Source organism: Physeter macrocephalus, chromosome 4, assembly GCF_002837175.3.
Source record: "Physeter macrocephalus isolate SW-GA chromosome 4, ASM283717v5, whole genome shotgun sequence".
Taxonomy (NCBI): Eukaryota; Metazoa; Chordata; class Mammalia; order Artiodactyla; family Physeteridae; genus Physeter; species Physeter macrocephalus.
Window position 1 is genome coordinate 70618344 of NC_041217.1, and position 11170 is coordinate 70629513.

At 39.9% G+C, this 11170-nt stretch overlaps 1 pseudogene; it reads right to left on the minus strand.

Moving 5' to 3' along the window:
- Nucleotides 1–10967, minus strand: part of LOC102989700 (60S ribosomal protein L19-like) — an 18627-nt pseudogene extending 7660 nt beyond the window's left edge.
- Nucleotides 10968–11170: the final 203 nt, after the last annotated feature.

Genomic DNA, 11170 nt, shown 5'->3' on the forward strand with positions numbered 1-11170 from the left:
CTTTGTGACCACCTAGAGGGGTGGGATAGGGAGGGTGGGAGGGAGGGAGATGCAAGAGGGAAGAGATATGGGGATATATGTATATGTATAACTGATTCACTTTGTTATAAAGCAGAAACTAACACACCATTGTAAAGCAATTATACTCCAATAAAGATGATAAAAAAAAAATCAGACACCATTACTTGTGACCCTACTTGATGAAATGAGAAGCTTTAGAGTTTTACTTAGAATTAAAATATATGCTAATAAGCATGAAGTTTACAAAGGGTCCTGCTGTAAATGTCCTATTACTAATGTAAAAAATTAATAAATAAAAACCTCAATTAAATAGTGTCAGAGGCCCCAAGTTGGGGCTCTCAAGCTTTTACATGGCTCGCCATGATTGCAGATGCCAAACTGCAATTCTCTGCTCAACCTGAATAAACCCAATTTTGCTGCAGAAATATCTGGTCATCTATTTGTTTTAGGTCAACATTTATAATAAGAAAGCAGTGAGAATATGTGGGAAGTGAAGTTAATAGAATATTCTGGGGTTATTTACCCAAGATTCTCTTCTTATTGGTCCTGCTTGAATGTTCCATGCCTGCCTTATCATACAGTGGTCTCTGCTGGACATGCTGACCTTCCTCTTTCATGGTGTTTATAACTGTTTAAAGTCTCTTAAATATTTTTTATTCTATTTATCACCTGGATAAATGTATTTAGGCTATTTATTTTGTTATTTATTGGTATATAAGTAAACAGAAATTATCTCAGGCTAATTCAAGGAAAAATTTTTTTAGAAAGTTAAAATTAGAACATAGAAAGCTGGAAAGAGCTTCACTTGAATACTTGTAATTTTAAAAGCTGGATAACCGAAATCACAACTTTTCTTGAAACCATCACAGCACTGAAGTATCAGGGCAACCAATTAACCCAAAATTTAAGGAAAGACAGATTCCTCCAAGGAAATAGGAGATGCATTGCTTACTTGGGACAGATGCCAGATGCTACATAAGTCAGCAAGAATAATTCAGCTAAAATTGTTAATAAATTCCTAAAGTCTAGCATAAGTATATAGAACCCCTAAGAGTCACAGATAAGGGAAATTCACGTATATCTCTAGGATTTTTCCATGGACCTCACCAGGTGCTCCTGAAAGATTGGAATCAAGGATATAGGCCAGAGAAATCCTTCCTCGTGGCACAGGTCTGAGATCTGAGAAAGGCAGGAAGTCCCAACCAGATCTTTCTCCACTATCTCCCACACAGAAAAAAACCTTAACCTGGTGAGGGAGGGGAGGACAGTGGGGGAGGGAAAAAAGCTCTACTGTCTTCAGGGCACAGGTGAAGACACACAGCAATTGGAGAAAGAGGAAAAAGTGGGGAAGGGACACTAAAACATCCTGTCCTCAACTATTAGAGGTTCCATACTGCTGAGAGGAAGGCAGGAACACTTAGGAGGCCCAAGCCCTAAAACGGAAAGACAATGCCTAATAATGAGACTGAGTCAGAATAAAGATAATTCTCCTACTCCCCGTCCCAATCAGGTGAGCAAGCATAGAGTAATAGGAGCGTTCTACTGCTGCAAGAGAGGCAGCAGTATGACCATAAATCTTCTTGAGGCACCTCACAAAGGAAATATCGAAGCCTGAGAGTGAAGCAGACATTAAGAAAAACTCTTTAGCAAATAGCCCTACTGTACAAACAAGGTAATGCCAGAGGAATTTGAAGGCTGTTGAAACAACAACAAAACACACAAACCCAGTTAACTCCTAACTCATTGACTGAAATCAACACACTTGATGCTTAACAACAACAAAAAAAGACAAGTTCATTTTGAGGCCAAGAAAATAAAGATAAAAACACTCTTTACCTCAGTGTCTATTGTTGTACACAAGATGTCTGTATTTGGATGAAAAGTTATTAAAAACACACAAAAAAAGCAAGGAGAGGGAAGCCCTCAGGGGTCTAAGAGGGTCTGCACTTGCCCTATGAATTCTTTTGCCCAAGAGACAGTGACACTAGCCAAAAAATTATGTAGCCACCAGTGCTTATACACTTCACCATGACTGGGGAAAACTGAGGAGAAGGCAGTTTGAGTTTGACTGGGAAGAAGAGAAAAGAGAGTTAACTAACTGAGGAATGGAGTCTGGGACCAAGAGGTTGGGAGCTGGGCAGAGACACCAAGGGATATAACAGCTGGAGGAGGAGAGGAGGAAGTACGGGAGAGGAAGAGGAGGAGGGGAAGAGGCTGGGAGGGGAGGGGGAGGAGGACCAGAAAGAGAAGTGGAGCAGAGCCACAAGCCGTTCAGCTCAGCTCCCGTGGGCAGAGTTGATCCTCATCAGGAAGCAGGAAGCAGCTGGTATTTGAGTCGTGGCCCCACTGTGGATCTGCAGCATCCCAGGCAGCTCCACTCCTGAATGTACACTCAGCTATGTCGGAAAAGGACAGATCTGAAGGAGGGGAAGACAGGGGCTTCTCAGGAGCTGGCTGAGGAATACTGAGAACACAGGCAGCTGAGAAAGAGCAGAACTGGATGCCAACATCAAGGGATAAAATGTGGGCAGGGGGAAGGTGACCATGACCAGGAACAAAAAAGAAAAGAATTGGGAGAGAAGGAAGTGGTTATACAGGTCACTGATAATTATGTGCTCCCTGTATCAGGAAGGCCCAGAGGAGAAAACTGGGATGGGTCGTATATTAATGCATATGTGTAGAATCTAGAAAAATGGTACAGATGATCTTATTTGCAAAGCAGAAATAGAGAAACAGACGTAGAGAACAAACATATGGATACCAAGGGGGAGGGGAGGTGGGATGGATTGGGAGATTGAGATTGACATATATACACTATTAATACTATGTATAAAATAGATAACTAATGAGAACATACTGTATAGCCCAGAGAACTCTACTCAGTGCTCTGTGGTGACCTAAATGGGAATGAAATCCAAAAAAGAGGGGCTATATGCATACATATAGCTGATTCACTTTGCTGTACAGCAGAAATTAACGCAACATTGTAAGGCAACTATACTCCAATAAAAACTAATAAAAAAAAAAGAATTCAAGATGGCAGGATACCCTAGCTATCCTAGGGGAGTCCAGCATTCTTCCCTGGGTCACCAGACAGCCCCGGGGATCCTTCTTGACTCATTGGTCAAGACTTGACTCGTTGGTGCTTAGGCCACCAGCATTCTCATGTTCTTTCTAACAGCTCTTACTTGGTGCTCCTCCAAACACCATCACAGCTCTTGAATTCCTGCCTCCTCAGGACACAGATGTGAGCTCCCCTCCCCACATCGTCTCACACAGTCATCTTACATTCCCCTCCCCACCAACAGAAACTTCAACTTCCCTGCTAGAGAAATCCACTGCCTCTTATAACCATTTGCCTTTTACTGGCCTCATTTTCTCTCCCTCTCTGCTTCAAGTTTTTCGCTTTGCCTTTCTGGTTTCATGAATCCGGTCTGTGTGCTTCTCGCCCCTCACAGCAAATCTTTTCCACTAAAAGGAGCTTTGGTCTGAGAGTCACAATGCACTCCTGGATGGACACCTGCTGGATACAGTGAATTGGAGAAATCATATCAGCATTCTTGCCTTAGTTTCCTTATCTTTAAAATGAGTGGAAAGAACTGAGTATTTTCTAATATGAATTAGAAATCCATGTTAGAATTTCTAAATGTTGGAAATGGCTCTAACATTTTTGTGCCTTACTGTGCTCCTGCTCCTTCCCACCTGTGTGTTCTCCTCCTTCCCCGCTCTGCTTCTCCCTCCTTTCTCCCTCTTCTGTGTCTTCCCAGCCATTCTCCACTAAGCCTTTATCTCAGCTCCCAGGATCTCCTCTCCATCTTCTCATAGTCCCTACCTGTTCAATCTAATCTCAGTCCTTTCTTTCTGCCTCACTTTCAAATCTAAAGCCTTGTTTTACCATATGATTCTTGAATTCCTGTGTATAAATACATAATACACAGTTATGGATTCTATTTTTGGCAAAATGTCACATTACAACTTGAAAAGACCCAGAAATTCAAGATAAAAAACTTTTAATTCTTTTTTGAATACATAGCTGCATTCACGATGAAATAAGGGAACAAAAAATAGAAAAAATGGAAACCCAGAGATGCAAACAGGAAATGATACTTGGCCATACAAGACATCGTGTGGGTTCCATAGGGGTTTGGCTATTGTGGTTACTTGGATCAGGAGACAACGCCTTGAGATCAGGCAAAGAAAATGAAATTTGCAGCTGAGTTTCCTGCTGTGCTCTCATCTCAGTGAAAAGATTTACACCTAAATATACAGGGAAGAAAGCTTACCTGTGTATTTACTGAATATTGGCTTGTTTGTTTGTTTCTCATTCTGAGAATTACTGATCACAAATCTGAGATAGGAGCTCAAAAATATTCTGCTTGTGTGATCCTGGAATACAAAATCCAACAAATTAAAATAAAAGGTGATTTTAAGTTTGTAATATTTCTGCGACACTTGGTGAAATTTAAAGAAAAGTTGATCTGGAGAGAAGCACCTTCAACACAAGCTGCAAAGGATTCCCACACATAAAGCCTTTCCTAACATGAGGGCACAATCCAAAATTAGAGAACACAGAAAGAAATATTCCATCAAGAAGGATAGTAGGCAAACAAACAAAGAACAGGTTAAATCCCTCAAGAAATCACACATAGAGGAAATTCTATTTTAAAAGCTTAAAGATATAAAAGGAATAATAACAGAAGAGAAAGAGACATTATCAACAACTACCAGGCAGATTAAGCCTCCAGAAATAAATATTCTGAACACTTTAATTAAAAACTCAATGCATGGATTAAGCAACAAAAAGAGAAAGCAATTTTGGACTTCCCATGTTGCACAGTGGTTAAGAATATGCCTACCAATGCAGAGGACACAGGTCCGATCCCTGGTTTGGGAAGATCCCACATGCTGCAGAGCAACTAAACCCATGCACCACAACTACTGAGCCTGCGCTCTAGAGCCCGTGAGCCACAACTACTGAAGCCCGCATGCCTAGAGCCCGGGCTCTGCAACTAGAGAAGCCACTGCAATGAGAAGCCCGTGCACTGCAACGAAGAGTATCCCCCACTTGCCGCAACTAGAGAAAGCCCACGCACAGCAACAAAGACCCAACACAGCCAAAAGAAAAAAAGAGAGAGAGAGAAAGCAATTTTAAAATATATCTAGATTGTGATATCTGAAGAATGTCCTACAATGCAATACAGAACTAAAGACTTGAATATGAAAAAAAGAAGTTAAGAGATATGAAGACTAACATGAAATCCAATATAAGCCCAATAGAAATTTCATTAGGAGACAAAACACATAATGAGAAGAGGAAATATTTGAAGAAGTAATGGCTGGGAATTTTCCAGAATTAATAAAAGGCATAAATCTTTAGATTCATTAAAAACAAAAGCTCCAAACAAATTAATGACTTGAAAAATAATCTTAATTTTTTATAGTGAAGAAAGCAGCTCAAAGATGTAGGTAACTTAGAATATAAATCAATTTAAAGCAAAGTTCCTTTCTCTTAGACTTCAGTTTTTTCTTAATAATTTAATCAATATTTAATAAATACCAAGGGACATGCTGAACACTAAGATGAGAAAGAGTAGAAGACAGAAGCTCACACTCTAGAAAAAGAAACATGTAAACCAACCATAAATGTAGAGTGTTGTGAACCAACCACAAATGTAGAGGTTGATGATTCTACTGTGAGAGAAAGTACAGGGGTGGAATGAGCCTCATTAAATCCACTTTATCTATATTTGTACTGCTTACATGGCCTTGCTCACTCAGAGCCCCAAATTTTGGCTTCAATAATCATGTAGGACTGAGGCGGTGAGACTACATATCCATGAGAATATTTCAAGTGGTTTTTAATTCAGAAATTGATGAAGATATCAAGAAGGTTGAACCTACATAATGAGCACCCATATAACACCTTGTGTATTAGATATCAACTTTGACTCTTCCATAACAAGCTGTTGAGAATCTTGGACAGTCAGAGAACATTTTCTTGGCCATGCTGCTTATGGTTCTTACCTGTTTCAGAATCACTACTTAAGAAGGATAATAGTCAACACATCTATTAGGTGCCTCTTCTCGTGCCAATTACATTTAATATCGTTTTTTCCCAGTTTATTTTGTAGGGACACATAATCAGATAGAAAGTAGGTGAAACCATTCTTTGCTATATGTTTACTCAAGAATTCTCCTTAAGAGCATCCTCTACAAAAACTATTTTAAGAAGACTTTGATTTTCCCTCATATGTTCTGAAAATGCTGCCTAAAAGTTTAATTATTATCCTGCTATGGTCGTTATATGCTTGTTTACTTGTCTACCTTGCTTAATGGCTAACCACCTAAAGGAAACTTTGCCAACACCGGATGTATTAGTTGGCTAGTGTTGCCATAACAACTACCACAGACTGGGTGACTCAAACAACAAAAATTTATTTCTCAGTGTTCTGGAGGCCAGAAGTCTAAGATCAAGGCGTCAGCAGGTTTGGTTTCTCCTGAGGTCTCTCTATTCAGCTTGTAGATGGCCATCTTCTCACATCAATCCTCAGACCATCTTTCCTCTGTGCATGCACATCCTCTTGACTCTCTGTGTGTATGAGTTTCCTCTTCTTATAAGGATACCACTCAGATTAGATTAGGGGCCACCCTAGCAGCCTCATCTTAACTTAATTACCTTTCCAAAGGCCCTCTCTCCAAATACAGCTGCATTCTGAGATGCTGGGCATTAGGGCTCCAACATACAAATTTTAGGAAGACACAATTCAGCCCATAACACAGGATATATTCACTTTCAAAATCTTCTTCACTTTACCTCTTTTACTTTTCAAAGTCTTACTGACTTTCAAATTTGTTTTTTTAACAGAGGTGTCCTATAGATGTCTAGACTTCATAGACTATTGCTATGGCTTATGAAAGTAACCTCTAACTTCCAAAAAGTCTATAATTCTGTATCATTTTCTTATTAATAATTGTTGCCCCAGTATTTACATTTAAATAGACATCTGGTTTTTTTTGTTTTGTTTGTTTTGTTTTGTTTTGTTTTTTTGTTTTTTGTTTTTTGCGGTACGCGGGCCTCTCACTGCTGTGGCCTCTCCCGTTGCGGAGCACAGGCTCCATCAGCAGCCATGGCTCACGGGCCCAGCCGCTCCCCGGCACGTGGGATCTTCCCGGACCGGGGCACGAACCCGTGTCCTCTGCATCGGCAGGCGGACTCTCAACCACTGCGCCACCAGGGAAGCCCAGACATCTGTTTTTTAACATGTAGAAATGTCTAACTTTTCTTTATTAAGCCCAAAAATCAACATTATATTTTTCCTCTCCTTTCACAAGATGCGCTTAAAGAAGAAGAGAAAAGTAGGAAGAGTCACTCTAGTGGTCAAGATTTAGTATAAACCTAGAGTAAATAAGATTACTTTACTATATTGCATTGGTGCAAGGATAGACTTATAGAAGAAAGGATCAGAATAAGGAGTCCAGAAACAGACCCATATACTTACATATGGACACTGAAATTACAACACAATTGGTATTGCATATCAGTGTTATTAATCAATTAACTAACACTGAAAAAATACAATTTTACCCCTATTTCACACTGTACACAAAAATGAAATCCAGGTATATTATAGATATAAATGTAAGAAGTAAAGTAGTTAAGCTTCTCAAAGATAAAATTGTAGAGAGACTTGCAAAGTGGGATCCTCAGACCAGAAGAATCTGCATCATTTGGAAGTCATAAGAAATGCAAATTCTTGGCCCTCTTCCCTGACCTAAAGAATTAGAAACTCTGGAGGTGGGTCCCAACAAGATACACTTTTAAAAGCCTTCCAGATGATTCTGATGTCCACTCGAGTTTGAGAACCATAGATTAAGGAGAATATCTCATGACCTTGGGGTAGGGGTAAATAAATTACAAGAGCAGAATAAAAGAGTCATAAAGAAAAATGTCAATAAACTGTATCCCATTAACAAGAAATCCTTTTCATCAAAATACAACTTTAAGAGTGAAGAGTAAACCGAGACTTGTAGAAAATATCACAATGCATATCCAACAAAGAATTTGTATACAGAAATTATAAAGAACTTCAATTCAACAATTAAAAGACCGAATCCCCTCCCCACCACAGACACACACACACAAATAGCTAAAACCTTAAACTGGTACTTCACAAAAGAGTGTATATTAATAGCTCAAAGGCATATGAAAATATGTTAAGTACAATTAGTCAACAGGGAAACATGAACCAAAATAACAATTGGATGCTCTACACCCACGCCAGAAGGGTTAAAATCAAAAGGGTTAATATAGCAAATATGAATTAGGATGGAGATAAGATGGAAGGTAGATTGCTATAAACACTATGAAAACCTGTTTGTCAGTATTTATTGAATGTAAAAATTATATATAACCTGTGACCCAGGATTTCATTTACATGTATATTCCAAGAGAAATAAGTGTTTATGTTCACAAAAAAACATGTACAAAAATGTTCAAAACTGCATTGTCCAACACACCTAAAATCTGGAAATAATTTGAATGTCTATCCACAGTAGAATGAATAAATTTTGGGGGCTTCCCTGGTGGCTCAGTGGTTGAGAGTCTGCCTGCCAATGCAGGGGACACGGGTTGGTGCCCCGGTCTGGGAAGATCCCACATGCCGCGGAGCGGCTGGGCCCGTGAGCCATGGCCGCTGAGCCTGCACGCCTGGAGCCTGTGCTCCGCAACGGGAGAGGCCACAACAATGAGAGGCCCGCGTACTGCAAAAAAAAAAAAAAAAAAAAAATTTGGTATATTCACACAATGGTATACTACACAACAGTGAAAAATAATAAATTAATGCTGCATGTCACAACAAGAATAAAATCACAAAAATAATGTTGAGTGAGAGAAGGCAGACATAAACTAAGTCTTACTGTATGATTCTAGTAACATGAAGTTCAAAAACAGAATCAAAACTAAACTCTGGACATGGAGATCAGAGTATTTGTTGTCCCTAAAAGATGTTAACTGGGAAGTGGAACCAAGAGGAAGATTTCTGGGGTCTGAAAATATTCTTTATCAGGGTAGTGGATTGTGCTTATGTCCCTTCAGGAAAGCAGATCTAAAATAGGAAAGGAGAGAAAGTCAAATACACTGCAATGACAAAGGGAGCTTTATAGGTAAGACTTTATTTAGGGGCATGATGCCAGGTATTAGGAGTGGGACACTCAGTAAAACAGGAAAGGCTAGAAAGCCAGTAAAATGGTGTGTTATCAGATTGGCCACCACTATGGAAAACTAGGATCTGATCCCACTGGAACCCTCTGATGAATCCCGCAGATTGTGGCTCAGTGTTATCAGCCTGAGGCAGATGAGGGGAGCACATATCCATGACCCCTGTCCCCTACGCGTCAAGGATTGCCCCGAGGAGTGTTAATTCCCACACACTTGCAGTTTTAAGCATCCAAACGTGATAAGCAGCTGCTCACAGGTGTTCCAACCACATCATGAGAAAAGCCTTAGTGCAAAAATGCAAGATACCCAGTGCAGATCAAGTTAGGCTCTCTAACCAGTTGCCTTAGCAATGGCTGGGGAAAAAATAGAGGGCTAGAAGATGTGACGCAGGACATAAGAGGTGTCTAATACTACCAGGTTTTTATGAGCAAACAAACAAAAAATATATTCACAAAATCGATCAATTTTTTTCATAAGAAAACTTCCAATAAGCTACAGTCTGGTCAGTATCTGCTTATCTCCCGGTGACATCTAGTGGTGAAATATAGACATTCACAAGCATCAAGTTACAGCTTCTCAGGTGTCTAAAATGAAATTCTTCTGAAAATTCTATGTAGCTAAGCTTCCCTCCAGTCTGAATCAAAAACCCAGTGCCTGTAGTAAGAGCTGTTCATCTGTTGGGACACATCTTAACCCACCACTTTAAGAAGAGCAGGCAAACTCAATTTGGTACCTTGTAAGTAAACTACATTAATGTGGGGAACTTCGTAATAAGACTTTGCTGTACGTGTAGGATTTTATCTGACTCTGAGTTACTTCCTCCATATTTTTTCCCATAGTTACAGTCAGCCTTAAATGAGATCTCTACATTGCATTTGTAGTCTAAAAATCCTATTTCCTCCAGCTTTTGGGAGTTGCTCTACTTAAATCTTCAATTAAAATATCTATGCGGGCTTCCCTGGTGGCGCAGTGGTTGAGAATCCGCCTGCTGATGTAGGGGATACGGGTTCGTGCCCCGGTCCGGGAAGATCCCACATGCCGCGGAGCGGCTGGGCCCGTGAGCCAGCACCCGGAGCCTTTGCCCCGCGACGGGAGAGGCCACAGCAGAGGGAGGCCCGCATACCACCAAAAAAAAAAAATATATCTATGAGAAAGTATACCAAGTGAATTCCATTAAGCCAATTTAATTTCATTATTCTAAAACCACAATTAAATAAATTATTGTTTCCCAACTTTATATTTTTATTAATAGTATACTCATTGGGATCAATTCTTTTTCATAAGAAAAAATTATATATGGTAAACACTAATTGACAAGTCAGTTGTTAAAATTTACCTGTATAGGGGGCTTCCCTTGTGGTGCAGTGGTTAAGAATCTGCCTGCCAGTACAGGGAACACGGGTTCAAGCCCTCGTTTGGGAAGATCCCACATGCTGTGGAGCAACTAAGCCTGTGAGCCACAACTACTGAGCCTGAGCTGTAAAGCCCGTGAGCCACAACTACTGAGCCTGCATGCCACAACTACTGAAGCCCACGTGCCTAGAGCCCGTGCTCCACAAGAAGAGAAGCCACTGCAATGAGAAGCCCGCACACTGCAATGAAGAGTAGCCCCCACTCGCCACAACTAGAGAAAGCCTGCGCACAACAACGAAGACCCAATGAAGCCAAAAATTAAAAAATAAAATAAAATAAATTTTAAAAAATTTTTACCTGTAAAGCTTTTGCTTTTGTGAGGGGTTTTTTTTTTTTTTGGTAGCCATTATTTCTACCAAAATGCATTAATGACCAAGGAGAGGGGGTTGTTACTGGAACCTGGAATGAGAAAGAGTGCGCACAACAACGAAGACCCAATGCAGCCAAAAATTTAAAAATAAAATAAAATAAATTTTAAAAAATTTTTACCTGTAAAGCTTTTGCTTTTGTGAGGGGTTT